General features: G+C 34.2%; 1 long non-coding RNA gene across 1 annotated transcript; it reads right to left on the bottom strand.

The window, feature by feature from the left end:
* Positions 1 to 6,455: 6,455 nt before the first annotated feature.
* LOC126715244 (uncharacterized) lies at positions 6,456 to 7,509 on the bottom strand. Its single transcript, XR_007651828.1, has 2 exons — positions 7,129 to 7,509; positions 6,456 to 6,923 (listed from the first exon to the last, which is right to left on the bottom strand). It is a non-coding gene; the product is annotated as an uncharacterized LOC126715244 (long non-coding RNA).
* Between the last annotated feature and the right edge of the window lie 630 nt (positions 7,510 to 8,139).

The following is an 8,139-nucleotide window of genomic DNA, read 5'->3' as shown; positions in this document are numbered from 1 at the left end:
GACCTTTTTTTTTTGAGAAAGACCGATAATGACCTGGGTAAAGACAAATGAGTTTTAGATATAGACAGCCACTCGTCGTTTGAATGGAATAGGGGTATTTTGAGAAGATGATGGGAATTTTTGGGATCGTGGGTCGTGGGCCGCATGATGTGAAGACCTCTCTTTTTTTAGGGGCTTGAGTCAATGTAGATGATGGAATCTGCTGCTGAGCTGGACCGCATATGTTGATGACCATCAAGTGCGCTTGTTGATGAGCTCGTTTGAAACTCTTTTTTTTTTTTTTGTTGATTACATTATATTATGGTTTTCTTTTCTTTTTTTTCTTTTTTCTGTTTTTTGTTTTGAGGAGGAAAACATTATTTAGTTTACCTGTTTTGTCGTGTTGTTTTTGGCTTGGACAAATTAGGGCTCAGAGCCGTTGTGTCAGACTGTAAGTACAGGAAAAAAAATATTAACGGCCTGTATAACGGTTTAAACTAGGTATTTGCCTAAGAAATTGTTCTTCCAACATTATATTTATTTAGCGGCTAAATGTTAGCAATAATAAGATATCCAATTTCACGTCATATTTAAGTAGTAAACGGTAAGTTTTGTTGTTAGTAGTCTTCTTTGGTAGGTAATTTATAAGTCCAATGTAAGTCCTTTCTGAGACTTGTAGTTTTCTCTAACTCTGATATAGGATAGTCTCTCCTCACCTAATTTTTTTTAATTTTTTTTAAATAATAATAATAAAAAAATGATAAATTTATAAAAAAAAAAAAAAGTGTTAATCATTTACATCAATTACTTTAATATGTTATGAAATTTGGTATGTCCTTAGATTTATTATTAAAGTTGCAAATTGTCATAGAAAGCAATTTCATTTTTATATAAATCTATCATTGACCTTACTCTTATTATACACCAAATACAACAAATCATACTAGTAATTATAAAAAAACATAAAAGAAAATGTTTGCTTTCGCTTTAATTATTAGCATGGGCAACGCATGTTACCTTTTTTCTTTTTCTTTTTTCTTCTTCTTTTTTTAAATGGTAGCGCATGTTACATGGTTCTTGTCCGGTAATTTAATGTGTATTATTTGAGGCAAAAATTAAAAGAAAGGAAAAGAAATGACTTATTAATCAATATGTTTTGTATTCATCCTTTGTTTCAAGTTTCTAGTTTTAGCCATGAAATTGAAAAGTAACAAACTTGGTTGGAGTTGGGCAATGGAATGAGTAGTGACCAACTTAGAAAAGGACCAATCAACTAACGTAGTTATTATAGATTTTCGGGACAATTTCAGATAACATGTGAGACAAAATAAAACGTTTTATGTTCTCGATAAACATAGAGGAGGAGAACAAATAAACCAAAATCTTCCAATTATTTAAGGCTAAAATGGTTATTGTAAGATTCCACTCATAGCTCTTCTCATGAGTTTTATTATTATTATTTTTCACTGACAACAATCCAAAGGGAGAATATAGTTTAAATTTTAGAAAAACTGATTAGTGTCCTTTCAGCTTAGCAAGGGTTAGTTTATAGCATAATTCTTAATTTATGCAATTTCTGTCCATATTCAAAATGATGTTTAGATAATGTGATTAATTTCTATGTCAGCAAAGGCATTGATCGTACCTGACTGCATTTGTCCAACTAATTATCTCAACCTTATCCTTTTCACATAGGGAAGAATGAAAATAATTCATTAAAAAAAATTTTGGAAGAATAAAATTATATAATCACATCATGATAACACAAACAATACGTTATGGTATTGGAATTTTCAATTGAGCACATGCTTTCCAATAGGGTGAAAAAGCATCCGGTCCACATTGTATAAATATGGATTTGCAACAACCTATGTTTTTTTTTTTTTTTAGAAATGAGACTTCAAATTTATTAAGAAATAAGCAAATCTACCTGATAAGTAGCAAAGATGTATGATGAGACATCTTCCATCCACACTGAATAACCAATAACATGACGTGCATATCTAGCTAGGTTATAAGCTACGGTATTACTCTCCCTACGAACATGAGAAAAACTAATACATTGAAAAGATTCAACAATAACTTTTACATCTTGGATTAGAAGTCCAAAAGACGCTAAGGAAAGCAAATCATCCATCAATGAATTCATCAGTTTTTTTGAATCTCTCTCAAGAATAGCATAATCCAACCCCAATTCTAAAGCAAACTCTAAGGCTTTTGTTACTACCAGAGTTTCAAGTTCCACCACATTTAAGGAAAGAGGAATAATTTGAGACAAAGAAGCCATAGCCAAACATTTGTAGTCTCGAATGATTGCTCTAATCCCAACTCTATCTATCTCAGTAAACATTGCCCCATCGAAATTTATTTTGTAAAATCCGCCATTAGGAGCTTTCCACCTGACTCTCGGCTTGTTTGCTTGTGGCTGGACTAGTGGTTGGGCTGCTCAATACTCTTGAAGTCCTACAATGGCGCGCTGCATTACCTAATCATATGGGAAGCCCAGCGGTGAGAAGCTAAACTTGTTGCTCTTGAACTTAGGAATGGTAACAAGTCGGGTTCAAGGCAGGTTTCTTTATGCCCGAACTAGCCCCGCAGGCCTACTCCCATTACCCGAACCTGCCCCGTTTAATAAACGAGTTTTTTTAACCCCCAAACATGCCCCGTCGAGTCGCGCAAGCCTGTCCTATCCCATCATGCTTGGCCCAAAATACACACAAACACAAATCCTAACATAAATACACAAATCACAAATACAAAATTTTCAGATTTATGATTTTTCCTTTCAAAATAACAAACACAAACACAAATCCTAATACAAACACAAGCATAGAAATCCAAATCAAAATCAATAAAAGAAACCAAAACCTAGAATCAAGCAATGACAACAACCAAAGAAACAGAGAGATAAAAACACACAAAATACATAAACTTATACAAAACACACACACAAAGAGACAGATAAAAACAAAGTAAGAAAACCCAAGATACCAAAAATTCTCAAAAACCCATTTGAGAAACAAGAAAACCACAACAAACCCATTTCATTATTCACCAAGAAAACCCTAAAACAAAGCAAGAATTTGATACAAATCGTGGTGGTGACGGACAAAGTTGACGTAGGCGTAACGGAGTGACTTCTCACGGCAAAGACAAATGGAGGTAATGATGACGACAACCAGCTAAGAAAGTGAGTGTGGGTGTGGGTTGATGGGTCGGTGAGAGTGAGGGTGGGCGTGGGCGTGGGCGTGGGTCAGTGAAAGTGGGAGGGAGAGCATAAACCTTGAGGGGGGCGGCAGCTGAGTGAGGAGTGAGAATTGAGAGTTGAGAATGAGATTGATTAGGGTTTGGAAGTTAGTGATATATGTATAGTTAGGGTATTTTTGTAATTTTGTTGTATTCGGGTCAAGTTCGGGGCGAGTATGCCTAAGACCAGCACCCAACCCAAACCCACCCCTAATGTTTCACAAGTCAGGTAAAACCCGCCCCTAAGTCAGGTAAAACCCGCCCCATTAGGGTCGGGTCGAGTCAAGTAAAAATTTCCATGCCTACCTAAACTAGATGGTCCAAGTATCATCGCGAATAACTCTAAGTTGTAGTCCAATTCCAACACCGTGGACAGCAACTGAGCAAATTCCAAGTGTCTTGAAACTTGTCTAAAGCTCCATTGAGGTTCTTCATCCTAGATTTATGATAGCCTCGGGCAGTACCATAGTGCATGCAATACATCCTCACATTGATTGGAGCAAGAAAAGCATGATGGGTCATCAATGACGCAACGCCACACCAGATTTGATTTTGTTAGCAATGCATTACGGCTTGCTCACCATAGAAAATTTTTTATTTTGTTTGGCAAGGAAAATATCCAAATCTGTTTCCATGGTGGCTTGGGCTAATAGGATGGATTATGGGTTGGTAATGATAGGCAACATGACTCGAACTTGAGAAAAAATAAGCCCGACTTGACGGAGTATTGTCCCAATTACACATAGGGCCAATAGAGTGCATCCTCAGAAAGTCCATGACTTAAGGGGATTTTCTAAACCAGCTCTGTATCTGTGGGGATAAGGGTAATGGATAATAAATTAAAATCTCAAATACGTGAAAAGGGATCAATTAGAGTACTTATACTAGCGTCTTGGAATTCTACCCTCAAAGGGTCGTCACTCCTAAATTATTTACTGTAGGCAACCAGTTATTGCCCCAAATCTTAATAGATTCTCCATTCCCAGCTCTCCATTTTACTCCTCTTCTAATGACACACCGCCCTTTCTAATTGCTCTTCCAAGCATAAGAGCCTCCATGACCTTCTTTAGCTTCCATGATGGAACAATTCTGAAAAAAAACCTTGGTTTAAAAACTCTATAGAACAAAAAGATTTTATTGTGCAGCAATCGCCATGTTTGTTTTGCAAGAAGAGCTTCATTGAAAAATGATAACTCCTTAAAGCCCATTCCACCTTCCGATTTTGGGTCACATATATCACCCCACTTTACACAATGTATTTTCCAACAATCTCCTCTTTACCCCACCAAAACTTACAGATAAGCCCCTCAATTTCGTGGCAAAGACCCAATGGAAGCATAAAACAACTCATTGTATAAGTTGGAATGGCTTGAACCACCGCCTTGATCAAGACTTCTCTACTCGCCTGTGACAGCAACTTCTCTCCCCAACCCTGCAATTTCCTCCAAACTCTTTCTTTAATGTAATCAAGACTTGCTTTTTTGTTTCTTCCAATAAGAGATAGCAGCCCCAAATATGTGTCATAGTGCAAGATCTCATAAACCCTAATGCTTCCTTTATTTATGTTTTTGTAACAACCTATGTTAGTATAGGTTCTTAATTGTCTTTTTTCCCGAGCTTAATTAAGTAAGCCACTTTGGATTGACTAAGAATACTAAGGGTCAAGGAAAATGATGACATTAGCTAAAATTAAGTCTTAAAAAGAGAGCACATTGGTATTGGCAATTACAAGGTCCCTCGATAGTGAGCCCACAGCTTTGCACCATCTCAAATAAAAATTATGTTATCAAATAAGTGATTATCTTATGTGCGGGTTTTAGACTTTAGGATAGTTCAACTTGTAAAAGTTTTTATCATCAAATAAGAGATTTGAGATTCAAAGTCAAACTCTGCCTACACTAAAAATTAATTGATATCTTACTTTAATGATAAAAAGCAATCATTATGGAGCCATCATTAAAATCAATAATTTAACTAGGGGTGTGCATGGGTCGAGTTGGGTTGTGCTAAGAGGATTTTTTGACCCAACCCACCATAGTAGGTCAACAAAAATTCAACTCAACCCAACCCATCACATAAGTCCAACCCAACTCACATGAGTTGGGTTGAGCCCATGGGTTGGACAAATTTATTATTATTATTATTATTATTATTATTAAATTGAATAGAAAAAAATATAAATATAAATATATTAAAAAAAACTCAAAGATTAGTATTAATGTTACTCCTTAAAAGCAAACAATTCTAATGACTAAATAACAATTGTAATTTACTAGGGTTTGTGTGAACTAATTGGTTTTTATATAGGAAATGAAGAGCTAGTTATTTTAAAAAAATTATTAATTATATAATATATTTTAAATATATATATATATATATATTAAATATATGGGTGGGTCAGGTTGGGTTTGGCGGGTTTGGAATTTTATGACCCAAACCCAACCTGACCCACTAACAAAAAAAATTTTGTAACCCAACCCAATCCACGAAACCCTAAAAACCGAACCAACCCGGCGAGTTAGGTTGGGTCAGGTCGGTTTTAGTGGGCTAGCAAGTTGGCTGCACACCCCTAAATTTAACCAATTTTCTTCTTAATTTTTGAATGATTAATGATTTATTCAGTTAATTCCAAATCCCAATCAGAGGCCAACTGATTGGAACAATTTTACCTTCATACCCTTATTTGATTATTCTTGAGTCTTGACAATAATTGATGTGGCCTTAGGCTTTGGTTTAAAAGCATTTAAACAAAAAACAATGATGAGTTTATGGATTTTTCAAAGAGATATTCGTACACGGCACCCACGAAAAAAACAAAAAAATGACATTGTTCTAACTAATTTCAAAACTTAAAAATCATGGTTTTTTTATACAAAAACTTAAAAAGCATAGTTGATTAAAGAGACTTTGATCCATCCAATTTTAAATGCAGACTAGTCGGTTGTTGTATCTACAACAAGAATATAACTTCTACCATATCAATATGGAGATGATCTTGATCCAATTTAGTAATTCAAAATTTCAAATTGGGTCTTGCTACATTAATTAGTAAGACCCTAGAACAAATACTGCTTTTAAAATGCACTAACTCGAATAATTGGTGGGGTGGGGTCCTTGATTTCTTTCCTCAATTGTCAGCTGTCTACCTTACAAACATACAAGGAAAAAAAAAAAAGAAGAGAGACTTTTGGTGGATCATAATAGAGAACACCAAGATTATAAACATTCACTAACTCGAACAGAAGTTCTTATTGACATGGAAGTAAGGAAACAAAACATTATTCAGTGTAAAATTAAGTCCGAAATTAATAGACTCACCAAATGACTAAGTTTACAATTGCACGAAAAAATCCGCGGATCCACTATTCAACAATTAAAGAAAAAAGAAAAAGAAAATTGAGAACCAACTATGTTTCATTTTGATAAAAATCCATGTGGAGATGGAGAAATAAAGATGAGTCAAATCTCAGCTTGTGGTATTCACGAAACAGTTACCAGAAACATCTCATGAAGTTTATGAGAAAATGGAAGAGATAATTTTCTTCATGTAGTAATTCATGCTGAACCAATCTCTCCAAAACGACATTCTGAGGTAAAAGGTCGCTGTAGAATAGTAAGGTTGAGACTGATGCCGCAGGATCACCAATTAGTGATGTTAGAAGCCTCAGCAATGACCTAAACATCAAAGGTGTGAGAGACTGCACCCAAAAAAAAGAACCAAAGAAAATCAAAACTTGTTAAATAAAACATAAAAATTACGCAGACCCATTAATGTATAGACATGATCAAGGATATATATTGATAAAAAATAAAAATATTACTACCGAAAGTAAAAAAAAAAAAAAAAAAAAGCTTCAAGAAAAATAAGTTGTGATTATGAAAGCAAAATCTGATCGTACGTACCATGGTCTTGTGGGAATGGAAAAAGAAAGTGCTGGAAATGGATTCTTGAATCTTGAAAAAAGAGAAGAAGAGAGGCATGGTGCTGGAGTTTCATAGGCCATAGCTGCCAATCTTCAGCGGACATTCATACCTACCCGTCCACGTTTCTTACAAAGAACAATAGCTATACAGACGAGGAAACATATGTTGACCAGAGATTGTTGGGGTTCACAGACTCGCACCAATAAAAGTTAAAAATTCTGCTCTCCTCTAATAAGGTCAAGCCATATGTTCTTTTTCTTTTTTGTTTTGATAGAGTCACATGTTATTTTCCATTTCATTTTCTCTTCAAGAAAAATATTAGAATTCTACTCAAGACTGTCATAGGGTTTTATTTGTATTATTCTTTTTTTCTTTTTTCTTTTTTTTTTTTTTTTGAGAAACTTATTTGTATTATTCTTGAAAAAAGAAAAACAAGGATACCCCATGGTCTCTCAAGTCAAAACAATATTCCAAATTAAAGTACAAGCTCAAAGCTCCATTGTTGAGGCTGAATTTCAGCCTCTTTCTCTGAAATGAGAATAGTTTTTGTTCTATTTATTTTGTTAGCATTCCTATAAATTTGTATCAAGTTGCTTTAGCGCTTGCTAGTACTGCTAAAGAAAAGAAAATAAAGAAACCATTGTTTAACTTAAAAAATATTCCTCATTTCTCTTTTCAATTACAAACCATGACATTAAATAAATAAATTTTTATCGCTCTTTCATCACAAAATTTCAACACTTATCCCACTCCCAAAACTAGATGCCTAAAATTTCCCAAACAATATTGAAACCGCAATCTAGAGACTAGTCACGAGGGGTGAAATGCTATTTAGGCTATAACTCATTGACTAACTGGTATAAATATTATAAAATAAAAAATAAAAATAAAAGTCTTACTACTGTTGAAATTTAAATAATAATAATAATAAAAAACTCATTTTTTATAAGATAAGGTGTTAAGTTTAAACAATAGAAGAGATAAGAGTTG

Source organism: Quercus robur, chromosome 2 (assembly GCF_932294415.1).
Source record: "Quercus robur chromosome 2, dhQueRobu3.1, whole genome shotgun sequence".
In the NCBI taxonomy this organism is placed as follows: Eukaryota; Viridiplantae; Streptophyta; class Magnoliopsida; order Fagales; family Fagaceae; genus Quercus; species Quercus robur.
Note: the sequence above shows the minus strand (reverse complement) of the source record. Positions and strands in the feature narration are given on the sequence as shown.